Genomic DNA, 14,773 nt, shown 5'->3' with positions numbered 1-14,773 from the left:
AAGACAGAAGAAAGAGAAATTAAGGAGTCAATCCCATTTACAATTGCACCCAAAACTATAAGAAACCTAGGAATAAACCTAACCAAAGAGACTAAGAATCTATACACAGAAAACTATAAAGTACTCATGAAAGAAATTGAGGAAGACACAAAGAAATGGAAAAATGTTCCATGCTCCTGGATTGGAAGAATAAATATTGTGAAAATGTCTATGCTACCTAAAGCAATCTACACATTTAATGCAATTCCTATCAAAGTACCATCCATTTTTTTCAAAGAAATGGAACAAATAATCCTAAAATTTATATGGAACCAGAAAAGACCTCGAATAGCCAAAGGAATATTGAAAAAGAAAGCCAAAGTTGGTGGCATCACAATTCAGGACTTCAAGCTCTATTACAAAGCTGTCGTCATCAAGACAGCATGGTACTGGCACAAAAACAGACACATAGATCAATGGAACAGAATAGAGAGCCCAGAAATAGACCCTCAACTCTATGGTCAACTAATCTTCGACAAAGCAGGAAAGAATGTCCAATGGAAGAAAGACAGCCTCTTCAATAAATGGTGTTGGGAAAATTGGACAGCCACATGCAGAAAAATGAAATTGGATCATTTCCTTACACCACACATGAAAATAGACTCAAAATGGATGAAGGACCTCAATGTGAGAAAGGAATCCATCAAAATCCTTGAGGAGAACACAGGCAGCAACCTCTTCGACCTCAGCCACAGCAACATCTTCCTAGGAACATCGCCAAAGGCAAGGGAAGCAAGGGCAAAAATGAACTATTGGGATTTTATCAAGATCAAAAGCTTTTGCACGGCAAAGGAAACAGTTAACAAAACCAAAAGACAACTGACAGAATGGGAGAAGATATTTGCAAATGACATATCAGATAAAGGGCTAGTGTCCAAAATCTATAAAGAACTTAGCAAACTCAACACCCAAAGAACAAATAATCCAATCAAGAAATGGGCAGAGGACATGAACAGACATTTCTGCAAAGAAGACATCCACATGGCCAACAGACACATGAAAAAGTGCTCCATATCACTTGGCATCAGGGAAATACAAATCAAAACCACAATGAGATACCACCTCACACCAGTCAGAATGGCTAAAATTAACAAGTCAGGAAATGACAGATGCTGGCGAGGATGCGGAGAAAGGGGAACCCTCCTACACTGTTGGTGGGGATGCAAGCTGGTGCAACCACTCTGGAAAACAGCATGGAGGTTCCTCAAAATGTTGAAAATAGAACTACCCTATGACCCAGCAATTGCACTGCTGGGTATTTACCCTAAAGATACAAACGTAGTGATCCGAAGGGGCACGTGCACCCGAATGTTTATAGCAGCAATGTCTACAATAGCCAGACTATGGAAAGAACCTAGATGTCCATCAACAGACGGATGGATAAAGAAGATGTGGTATATATACACAATGGACTACTATGCAGCCATCAAAAGAAATGAAATCTTGCCATTTGCGACGACGTGGATGGAACTAGAGGGTATCATGCTTAGCGAAATAAGTCAATCGGAGAAAGACAACTATCATATGATCTCCCTGATATGAGGGAGAGGAGATGCAACATGGGGGGTTAAGGGGGTAGGAGAAGAGTAAATGAAACAAGATGGGATTGGGAGGGAGACAAACCATAAGTGACTCTTAATCTCACAAAACAAACTGAGGGTTGATGGGGGGAGGGGGGTTGGGAGAGGGGGGGTGGGGTTATGGACATAGGGGAGGGTATGTGCTATGGTGAGTGCTGTTAAGTGTGTAAACCTGGAGATTCACAGACCTGTACCCCTGGGGATAAAAATATATGTTTATAAAAAATAAAATTAAAATTAAAATTAAAAAAAAAAAGTCTCTTAAAAAAAAAAAGCCAATGAGCACAAAAAAAGATGCTCAAATATCATGAGCCATCAGGAAAATGCAAATCAAACCCCCGTGAAATACCACTTCACTCCCACTTGTATAGCTGTAATAAAAAAGACAGACAGTAACAAGTGTTGACACGGATGTGGGGAAACTGGACCCTGGTACTGTGGTGGGAATGTAAAGTGGTGTAGCTTCTTTGGAAAGCAGTCTGGAAGTTTCTCAAAAAGTTAAATCAAGCAATGCTATTTGACCAAGCAATTCTCCTCCTAGGCAGCTACCTGTGAGCAATGAAAACATACACCCACACAAAACATCTACATGAATGCTGACGGTAGCATTATTCATGAGAGTTAAAAAGTGGAAACAGCCCCAGGGACCATCAACTAACAAATAAATAATGTGACATATCCATACAATGAATTATTATTAACAATAAAAAGTAATGTAGTACTGATAGATGCTGTGACACAGATTAATCTTGACAACAATATGCTAAATGAAAGAGGCCAATCACAAAAAACTGCATATTGTATGGTTTCACTTAAATGAAAAATCTAGAAGAGGCAAATCCGTAGAGACAAAAAGTGTATAATATTAGCATTTTCAGGAACTAAGGGGACAGAATGATGGTCAATGACTGCTAATGTATATGAGGTTTTTTTTTAGGAGAGTGCTGAAAATGCTTTGGGATTAGGTAATGGTTATGGTTCCCTAACTTTGTGAAAATACTAAAAACCTCTGCAATGTATGCTTTAAAAGTGTAGGTTTTATGACATGTGTATTTTATCTAAAACTATTTTTTAAGAATTCTGTAGGATTTCCAATTCTGATCATGATAGAGTAACTGCTAAGAGAATTATCCTCCCACTGTTAATCAGTACAAACATGGATAAAACTTAGACTTTCAAAGCCTCAGGTAGCAAGTGACAAACAACTGTCACTTTTCAGAGAATGGAAAACATGAGATGACACTTATCTTTTTTGAACTTGAGCACACAAAAGTGGAGCCCAAGTAGAAAGAGTAATTTGGTGTAGCTGAGGAGGCAATTGCCTGATTTCAGAGGTGTTGAAGAAGGTGAAATTTGAGGGGCAGCTTCCCAGTATTGAGGGAGTTACTCAGATGAGTGGGGATAAGGAAGCATGGAGGTTTCCAACACTTCCTTGGCCATGGCTTAGACTCTGCAAGCAGCAGAGAACAGCTCCTGTGAGGCAGAGCAGTAATGAAGATTTCAAAGTTTTCTCTGTGTTAGTTGGGTGGGTGGGAAGGAGGAAGAGGAGGAAAATGAGGTGAAGAATAGAACATACAGGCATATTTATTACATAGCCACAGGGACCATAACCGTGGCAAGCTTTGATTTTTCAAGTGATTAAACAAAACCGAAAAAGTTTTAAATAATTATTAAGTGTTATTGACAATGTCAATCCATACAAATTTAAGAATAAAAATAGAACCTGTTATATAAACATAAACAGTGATGTTACATAAACATCACTAGGTTGTGTATCCAAAAGACCTATTAATTGCAAAGAGTATCTGTAGAGTGGGGATAATAAGAAAGGTAAAATCTAAGAATTTAGTGGAATTTATTTAATTTGACAGGTTCTTTTTTTGGTGGGATGATGGGTTGCAAGAGCGAGAATGATAGGGAGAAGGGGGAGAAATTCTAAGATAATTTATACACAATAAATCATTCTCTAAAACAGAATTCTTTCAGAAATATGTTTTTCCAACAAGATCACCCCCATTGGCCCACCCATGTAGGTGGAATCCTTGGTTTAGAGTCAAAGTAAGTACAATTATACTAAAGCACTATTCAATTTTAAAATAAGGGATTAATATCCACAACGGTGTGAATCAATCTTTTCCCGTTAATATCTGGCACTTGTGTCCTTTTCATTTGAGTAAAGATTACATCTGTCAGTTGCAAACATTTACTCACCTATTGGCTGGGCTGGACAAAAAAAGCCAATTGAAAACGAGGCTAGGAATAACATGAGCCTAGTCTTATCACATTAACAAGTGATTTTAAAAATTGTTTTAACCTTGTAGTACGTGGTTAGTCATCACCATGTGCACCACTAACTCAAGCTAGATACTTGTTCTTTTGCCAAATAATGTCACTTTAAATGTGTGCAAATATCAATATCACAGTGAAATTTAGGACCTAACTTCTGACAAGGTGTGACCACATGCATGGTAATGAAATTTCATCTGTTCTCTTAAAATTTCTCCTCTAAGGATGCTTTATTTTAGGAGAAATAGAACCCATTTAAGTTTAAAATATCCATTCAAGGCAGCTATGAAAAAATAAACGGTACTGAAAAAAATCCTAGCTCTAAGTATATATGTGGATTTGTTATTCACTGTAACTCATTGGTAATGTTTTCTAAGGGACTAAATTTTTAATACATTATGTATGAGAAAGCAAAGTTTCGCTATGTTGTATATTAAGTTAAACCCCTTAAAATAAATACTAGACAGTGAAATTCATCACAATATGCCTTCATTTAACATTTTCCTGCAGCTAATGTTCATTTTTTAAAAGGCTGGCTAAAGGCCCAAAGAGGATCATGTAACACTGAAAAAAAAAATCCCAGATCCCTGGAAAACATTATAGAGACATTCCAGTATATTTAATTTTTAAAAAATGATATTTGTCAAATTGTTAGCCATCTATTAGATGGTGTACTCTATGAATATACCACCATATACCACCATTTTAGAGTGTTGATAATACATCTTATTGGACTTCCCACTAGCCAAGAGTTCCTGGTAAAATATTTTCCTACCACATAAGCCACTAGTCATCAACCATGTCAAACAACATTTTCAATTTGGATAATGAAATTCTAAGTTGACTGTACTCAATAAATAACAGAGATACATAATGTTAACCGTATAATATTTTAAGCATATTTAAATTAAGCTATATAACATACAGGAATTTAGGGCAAAACATTTATATTGATCTCACATACATAAATCAATTAACTACTATCTTTTACAAATGTATAATTTTTAACCCAGTCTTCTCTAGAATGGAATTTAATTCCATATATGGTATACACATATTTAAAAATTAGGAGCAGGAATCTGCTTTAAAAATATCAAATAAATTAACATAAGCTCTCTTCTTTTTGATAGATAGATAAACGGAGAAAATATACAAGATATAAAATTAACCATTTCATCGTTTTAAGCGTACAGTTCAGTGGTGTGAAGCACATTCACATTGTGTAAACATGGCCACCATCCGTCTTCAAAATCTTTATCTTCCTAAACTGAAACTCTATACCCATCAACAAATAAGTCTTCATTACCTGTCCCTGACAATACCAGCAAGTACATTCCATTTTCTGTCTCTATGAATTTGATGAATCTAGATACCGCCGATAAGAATCATATGCTATTGGTCCTTTAGTGACTGGTAGATTGGACTTAGTATGATGTTTTCAGGGTTCACTCATGTTGTACATGTGTAGGAATTTTCTTCTTTTTTAAGCTTGAATGATGTCCCATTATATGTATCTACCGTCAATGGACACTTTATTTAACCATCCATCAGTGGATGCTTGGGATGCTTCTACCTTTTAGCTATTGTGAATATGCTGCTATCAATATGGGTGAACAAATATCTATTCAAATTCCTGCTTGCAATTCTTTTGGTTATATACCTGAAAGTGGAATTTCTGGGCTCTTTGCATATATTTTTAATAAGTTCTCAGATCTACCCATGGGCTTGTTTCATATTTTAAAGGTGACTGTTGCTCTTTTGAGGGGCTCAGTATCACTACCTCCCTCCCCTTCAAGGCTTCGCGGTCAACACATCCTTCTTGCTGGAAAGCATTGATAAGATCTCCTATGAAACAATGGAAAGAGGTTTCTTAAGATGGTCTACCATTCTTGATCTATTTATAAATTCTGAATATTTGTTTTGCTTAGGGAAACTTAAGTGTTTGCTTTTTGAAGTACCAAAGCTGGGAGAAACTTGGGGAAAAAACCCACAAGACATGGTATCCATTCCCCAGCCTTCGTGTACAGTCTCATCCTGATTCGATGAAACTCTCTTTTATTGAAGACCTCTATTAAAACAAAATTCAAAGCCTTCCTTACCAATTTCTTCCTATGTTCAAATCCCTTTCAAAAGAAGTTTTTCCATATCTAAATAAAATCTAACTTTGCTGTTACTCTTCCTACTCTGCTCCTTTGCCAGCCCCTCTACTCACTCCTTTCATTCTGAACTCCACTTCACTCCCAAAACGTACACACTGATCTTTGGAAATTCAGTGTTAACTTTATTCTTTTCTTGGAAGTCCTTCCTGTTCTTCCAGGATGATTTTAGTTTCCTTGTCTGAAAAAATGGAGGGAAAAATACCTTTCTTTCCTTGATTTGTTGTGAGAACTCGATGTAAAAAAAAGATATACTTAAGCATTATCTAACACACATGGTAAGTTTTTAATAAATATTGGCTGTTGTTACCAATGAAAACAACATTTAATAAAGGATGAGGAATATTTGCTTCCTATCATTATATTAAATTTTTTTTTACATGTAGAAATCATTATTACTTTGCCATTCAGCCAAACCATCTTTTTGTTTTCTTTTCTACTGCATCTTCTTTTCTTACCTTTTACCTATCTTAAGCTTTCTTCCCTAAATCTTCACTAAATTATTCTCATCTACTTCAGCTTCACAGTCTTAACCTAGAAATTTCCAAGTCTGGGAATGAAAAATGTCAAATACAACTGGAGATGGGGAAAGGAGATATAATAACTTAATATTAGTTAATTGTTTACCATCTTTATAGTGCTTGTTTTTGATAATGTGCTGGCACAATATTATGCTCTTAGCTTTTTGGGCCCACAGACCTCCCCTTGCAAATACGATGAAAACTATGGATTTTGCTCGCCTCCTAAGAAATACAGACTCACAATTTTACATTAAAATTCTGGAGGTGTATGAACCCCCCTGAATGTTCCAGGAGTGTCCATAGATCTCAGATCAATACCGGGAATTGTATAATATAAACATAAAAATCTCAATTTTCCCATTTTCTTCTGAAATACATCTCAGGTTTCTTGCCCCAATATTTTATCCCGTTCTACCACTTGCTGTCTACATGTCTTTATTAATTGCCAGTGGTTAAATCAAGGCTGGTGTAGCCAAATGCTCCAGATACTGCAGAGAGTGATTGAGGGAACAAGATAAGGGATTATGTCTATGTATAGAAAACATCATTATCTCTTATCTTTGCACTTGTATAACCAGTGTTAGGAGATTCCTCTTCAGGCACAAAGGTAACATACTAAAGAAACATTAAATTCTTTAGTGTATTTGAAAATCCTAAAACACAAAACCTCCTAAAGTTTCTGAATTCTCATAGTCACTCAGAAAATGTACTTCAATCCAGTTTCCTTCTAAAAACAGTTTTCACCAGACTACACAAAACTTTGAACTCTCCTGGTAGATTTGTAATGTTTTTGTGAGGTATTAAAATAAATTGGACAGTGATCTCATTAAGATAGACTAAACTTAATTCATCCAAGGGCTTTTATACCAGGGAGCAAGATGTCTTTCTAGTCTGTAATATTCTTATACATATATTTGTGGGTAACCTGTCTCATTTCATAACACAAAGTATTGCCACTAAGAACAGAAGAAACACATAGGACAAACTTCCCCCTCATTATGAGCAAAACAATTTAATTCTAAACCAAATACAGCAGGTATCAAAAAAGGTCTTAACATTGTCTTCCTCCAGTACTTTAATTTTAAACTTGGTCTATACTAAATGCAACTTTAACTTCATTTTGGTCTTAATTTACCTATTGCATGATGTTTGATTGGCTATCCTTTATTCTTTGATAGTTGAAGGAGTACATGCAAATGGTCAACCACCTTTATTTGTCTACTTGTGTAGATTCAGCAGTTGTAAATTCTGCTCTGTTGCGTATCAGCAGCAACCAGTCAGATGACACCACTACCCCTGAGTAATAGACACAGAGAATGGTGAGGGACTTGGGGTATCAGTGAGTAGGAGCTTGACGATATGAGTGAGAAATTAAGGCAATTGCTTCCAGTCAAGCTGTGGAATAATTGATGAGCAGAGGGAAGGAAGAAAAAGAATGATTGAACAGCAAATGCTGAGAGATCATCTAATTTCTTTTACATTTTCTATAAATGAAACATGAAGTAATTGATTATTCTTAGATTAGGACTGGGGACATGGGTTTAGGGGGGAAAATTAGTCATTTGAGATTCAAGAAACCTGAATTCCAGACTTAAATTTGCCATTAATATTAGGCAAGATAGTTTTTCTGTGTCTCAGTTGCCACAAATGTTAAATGAGAGGATTGGGTTAGAATTCCATGATGCTAATCTTTAACGAGGCTGTTTCCATTCCCAGGCTAATTCTATTTCATTTGAACATTTACATTCTAAGTATGAGCACAGTAAGTGATGGTAGTTACCATCAACTTAGCATCAGGAAGTCCTCATTAGAGTAATAGGTATAATCATTGCTCAATATTAGCTATTACAAGATGGATAATATATCTTTTAAAATATGGTAAAGTTCTACTTTTTAAAGTTATTAAGCAAATTTTTTTTCATTTTTTAACTATAGACACAATTATTCCTTTTTTTTTTTTTTTTTAAATATATGAAGCTTTTACCGAATATCACCTGCATTTCTCAGTCCTGGAGATAGAGCAGTAAGCAATATAGAAAAGGAGCCTGTCCTCAAGGACAGAAAACTGAGAATATTTAAATATAATCTCAAGATAATCTCAGAGAGTGATTAATCTCTTTTAAAGAAAAAAAGACAGTGATTTTTATGGGGACTATCACATAAATGTGACTAGAGGAGGTGGAAAGATGTTGCTATCAATTGGATGATCACTTCTAAAAGGTAGAAATTTGGGCTAAGGCATGCATCATGAAAATAAACATTTTCTGCTGAGAGGCACAGAGATAGGAAGGTACAAAAGCCATGTAGAAGGAATGACTTTGCCTTTCAAGAAACAGCAAGAAGGCCTGTGTGGCCTCGTATGGGATAACATCCAAGAGATAGGCAAGAGCCAGCCTGGAGAACAAGTTAAAAGTTTCCATTGAAATATTATATATCTATAACAACTAAGAGCTTTTAAATATTTTTTCCAAGACTTTATTTATTTATTTGACAGAGAGAAGAGAGCATAAGTAGAGGGAGCAGCCGGCAGAGGGAGAGGGAGAGAGAGAAGCTGAGCAGGGACCCCAATGTAGAACTCGATCCCAGGACCCCCTCTTGGGATCATGGCCTGAACCAAAAGCAGCTGTTTAACCTGAGTCACCCAGGTGATCCAAGAGCTTCTAAATATCAATATAAATGTATTCAAGGTGAATTTTTGCCTAAAACCTAAGCTGACTATAGATAATTTTGCCTTCTATGGAATGGGAATGTGGGGAGAGTGATATGTACTCACGTGTGTGAGTGTGTGTGTGCATGCGTACATGTGTATGACTTGGACCTGGATATTTCTTAAGAGAGTAGAGTAAAACATATCTGCGCATCTCACTTCCCTGTACAGAGACTGGCCAAGGACAGAGAACAGGTAGTATGTGACGTGGAAGTGTAGAAGCACACTTAGCGAGTCCTCATACATGACTGGGAAACTTAGAACTGAGTTTGGAGTTGGTTAGAGAAAGTGGAATCATCCTAAAAAGGAGAAGAGTGCGTCTGGTCCAGGTGATCCATGGCTACAGGCCAACATACTTTTAAGTAGAAAAGTTACCAATATTCAAAATTTTGTTTCATGGCTAAGTAAACAACTTTAGTCTTGCCAAGCGTTCATAAAGTCAGGGACGTGGACTTTTTGTTAGAATTGCTTTTTTTGAGGAAATCAAAGAGGACTAGGTTCCATGTTTGAACTGATGCAGAGCTGTATGGATGGAAGTGATGTAGGAGTGAGACTCGGAATCCCATGAACTCTTGAGGCCGGAAGAAACCATGAAAACACAAGTCCCCCCGAAATCAGCATGGCTTGAGCTGGCTGTAAGTTAAGAAGCGTTCATTAGTGCATTCATTTTCAGTATCTCACTGCTATGGAGACTCTTAAAGAAAAAGAAAGTAATTGGAAGAGGCAAGGAAAGAGAGAGAGAGAGAGAGAGATCGCGCACCTTCTTTCTTAGAAACTGCAAGCATCCACAATGCCAAAACATCAGTTTGGTGAGAAAAACAAGTCAAGTGAGTCATTGAATACAGAGTGCTCAAAACAATTGGCTGATTGACTAAGTTTTCACTTCCCAGCAGCTTGCTTTGTCATAAAATAGACAGAACTCAAACATAAATATTTAAGAGTAGAAATACATTCATTTTATTCCCAATTCTGAGACATTCATAAACATGTTTCAGTTTTATCAGCAAGAATCCATGTGAATGACTTGTCCCATTTGCTCTGGGATTCTGGAGTTTTAAGTGGGCCAGGGTTTTTGAAGTGTTGAAAGATATTATAAAGCACTTACAAGTATTCAGCTAGTCAGACCGCTCAATTAGCTGAACATTTATAACCTCAAAATTTTGACAGAGCATGATTCATGTAGGAATGACCCCTCGGACAACAGATGGCTTTATTGTAGGTACGCTTGAGGGAAAGCACACGAAGCAATGTGATCTGAAGGAGTAAAAATGGAACGTATATAGAGAAAGTAAAATTGAACTTAGAAGCATGGATTGTACTCTTTAGTAAAGAAATTGTTGAAAAATTTAGCTGATATATTTTTAAAGATAGGGTGTTTTTTAAATATTTTATTTGAGAGTGTTTGAGACACTCATTCATGGGACATGCCACAAAAACAAAATAGACCAAAATCAATATCTAGATACTATCTAGGCAACCCATCCTAACTCAGATTATAAATCTAAATTAAGTATTTAGAAAACAGTAACAGGGTTGGGGAGTAAGAACTATCATGTCAAACAAAAACCTAAATCCACAGCATTTTAATTTCTTGCTCTTTCTTTCTTTCTTTCTTTCTTTTCTGTAGTTGTCAAATGCTTATATTCTGGAAAGTGTTTTGGAGAAGCATTAATTCACAGGCATATTTTAGGATGATATTTTTACCACTAAAATATATCAAGTTTTGAGTAAGATGGTTTTATCAGTTTTTAAAGGAGAATCAATGGTAATATAAATAAAAACATATACTTTCAAGTATCTTCAGTTTTCCTGAAAACTGAAGTTAGTACCATGTAGAAATTCACTTCAGAGAAAGAAACATCAGATCCCCCAAAATACTTGACACGAATCCATAGAACAAATGCAAAATGTCCCTCTCATTTGGAGCCTCTCTCATTTGGAGCCTATTATGGTACACATTTCCTGGTATAACTCTCCTTTCCTCTCCTTTCCTTTCCCTTCTCTTCTTAACTTCCTAAGAGCACAAAACTACTCACATTACCATTTAAAAAAAAATTCATGGAACAAGAAGCAATAAACAATTTCTCCCAAAGTTCTCAAAAAAAAAAAAAAAAAAGTAACTCCAATGAGGAAAAAAACAGAAGACAGAAAAACCATCAGGGATCAGGGAGGAGAACAGGACACAGGACACCCATGCCCCTGCCTGTACTCATTGCAGACATGTCCTGACCCTCAGAAGAGTGTGCCTGCTTGTGGTTCAGGAGAGCCAGGAGTAGCCATATGTAAGTGATTAGACTTTCCACACTTACTGCTCCATTTTATAGATGGACCATCAGAACGGCTATGGGACAGTATGAGGACTGCTCTCTGACTCTACCAACTTAGCAGTAGGGAAAAACAACGCAGTCCTTAAATTCAACACTCCTTACCTACTCACAACTGCAGCTTATTTATTAAAGTCATAATAAAGAAGTATTCCTACTTATCAAGTTTTCTAAAATAAATATAAAAAATTCACAATGAAAAGTCAGTAAAGACAAAAAATGTGTTAGCTTATACATTTTTCCCTTTACTTAGTCATTTCTCCCCTTAACACTATTAAGCAAGAAGCATTGTTGGAATAGAATGCTCATTCTCGACTGATTGTTCATACAAACTGTAAATGTACACTTTAATATTCTCATGCTTCTTTGGTAATCATTACAACTCTCTAGGCCGGGTTATTATTTTTCTTATCCTCATTTTATAGAGGAACCTGACATTTAAAGAAAATAATTTATCAAAAACCAAATAGCTGGTACAGACTACAGTCAATATCTAATAAAGAACTTCTGCCTATAAATTATATTCTACATCCTTTTATCGTGCACCTATAACCATAATGACTCCAAATAAATATTCTTCTAAAAAACATTTTGTTACAAGACCTGTTATCCACCCAACAGGAACACATACTAAAAGTATAATTCTTAAGTAATTTTCAGGGCAATCTTATAAAAATGTACCAGTGCTCTGAAGAGCATGTCTATACGTGCAAAATATTTGTTCAATGTTCCTAATTTGAATCACCCAACAAATCAGAAAAAGATCCTACTTCAGCATCTCAGACATTCACTATTAATTCCTCAAACCTTTCCTTTATATATTCTTTTTCTTTTTCTAGTTTGAAGACTAAGAAAACCTATTAGGAAATTTAGCTGTTACAAGTAAAACCAAATTAAAAGAAGAAGAAATCAGGAGCAAGAGAAAGAGAGAGAGATCTAATGATGATGCTAGGTTTTGGGGGGAGAGGGGGTATTAGTATTAGCTGAGGAAAAAAATGAAACACTGTCCTTTGTGGGCATACATAGCATTCCTGTATACAAGAATGATTTAAAATTGGCATTGGCTTTAAATACTGTCCATGAATGAACTTTTAAAATTAAAAACAAAGACAAATGCAACACACATAATTACTGATAGAAAATAACAATGTAAATGCAGAATGGTTAATTAGCAGGCACGGAATATTCCACAAATTACTTACAAGGACAAGCTAAGCCCTATCAAGGCTTCTGTGGTCTGCTTCTATGTGAGATACCCGTTGTCACTGTATAGATCTTTTGCCCGTCTGCTAAATATTCCATGACTTTCTTGGCAAGACTGAATGTAAGTTATTCTTATAAAGTACCAGAACTGTTCATAATTACGATTTTTAGTATTATCCAAATTAATTACAACTTCCAGCAGTGACACAGACTAAAATAGCAAGAGCTGCTGGTGATCTAAAACTACTCTCAGCATGTCCCAACGAGTACTTGGCCAGGAGCACATGTCGCTTAAAAAAAGCATGTAACCCTTTAGACCCGACCGTCAATTAGGGCTTTGGTAGAAATGTCAGCCATAAGAATGAAAAGACCTTTCAATTATTTACATACAATTTTCCTCTAATTAGTGAGAACTGATTTTAATTTTTTTCCCCTTTTTTCCTCAAACAGGACCATATGGGATCAAGTTTAGAAGGGCAGCTGCTTCATTAAAGACAGAGAGAAAATGAGAGCAAGAGCAAGAGCCAGGAGAGAGAGAGGGGTAGTTTTTCTTGTCAGTCAGACCTCATGATTCTTATAGAGACAGGGTCAGTGAATGTCTATGAGCTTCGCTGTCTTTAAAGATTTGTAGGGAACTTTTCTAGGGACCATGCTTATGTTGTAAAACAATAAGACATTTTCAAAAATGCCTGACAAAGAAAATACAAAAATAATCAGCAGACTGTAGTGTCCCAAGCTCCTGGTATCTCTGTGTTACAAAAGAGATTTACTATGGTACTTTGATTTGGAAGTTGTATGGCTTGCCAAATAACTGTACCTATACATAAAAAAATGTATATGTAATGATTTAAATATGGTATATTCAAAACCATATCATAAAGTTACTTTTGTAAAGCAATTTTGAAAAGACTTTTTGCAATATTTGAGTAGAATTGACTGTGGAATAATTGTGACTACCATCCAATTTCTTATATCAGTTTGGAGTTGCCATATATTTGGGGGCATGATTTGGGAAAACCTTTGCAAAATACGTGCATTTCATTTTTTATTCTATGGAATGGACAATAACAATAAAATTTCCTTTTGCTGATGTTTTTATTTTATTTCTAGATTTGAGAACGTCTACCTCTGGAGGAAAGAATGTTCTGAGTCTTTCTAATTACATTACTTATTTAATATAACTTTTTAAAGTGTTTTTAGGTCATTGGCTTAAGAAGAGAGACTTAGTCATATTTATACTTTTAAAAGTAGAATTGGAAAACACATTACCTTTCAAAGCTTGATTTATTTGTATTTATTTGTTTCCAAAAGTTAACTTGGAATTTCCACATGGGAATTTCCAAATGAGGTAGCAGGCATATGATATTTCTCTAGCAGGTTTTACACGACGCTGACAGTAAGAAAGATTGACATAAGAGAAAACATTAAGCTTTCACAGTTTTGTTTGCATTTATCCTGACATTGTTATTTAAGACAAACTCCCTAAACTTTCTTAAAATCCAAATGTACGCACAGGAACCGGTAGTGCTCTCAGCCACACGTGGCTTTAATTCAAATAAGAAGTAATTTCACCATCTGACTACAGGTTAACTATCCCCAGAAAATCCCCCTGTATTCCCTGTACCACTGTATGAAGTAGGCCCAAACCAAAACCAGAACATTCAAAACAACTGAAAACACCCAAGTCAGAATTTATATGGAGCAGCTTCTGCTAACTAATAGGATTCCTTTTGTGCTAACAGGATGGGACAAAAAATTCAGTTGACCCAATTGTCTGGGCAGGGAAGTAAGCTCTCAAGAACCTAGAAGTATGTGTAGATGTTGTTGAGAATGGTAATGGCTCCTCCTACTTTCTCCCTTCTTTAGACTGAGCCAACATGGAGAAATACGAAAGTATTGTAGAACTCAATCTAGAGTTCTGGGGCAGAGAGAGGATGGCCTTGGATAACTTCTATCC

This window comes from Enhydra lutris, unplaced genomic scaffold (assembly GCF_002288905.1).
Source record: "Enhydra lutris kenyoni isolate GAN:26980312 unplaced genomic scaffold, ASM228890v2 scaffoldscaffold17, whole genome shotgun sequence".
Classification (NCBI taxonomy): Eukaryota; Metazoa; Chordata; class Mammalia; order Carnivora; family Mustelidae; genus Enhydra; species Enhydra lutris.
The sequence above is the reverse complement of the archived record's forward strand: the minus strand, read 5'-3'. Positions refer to the sequence as shown.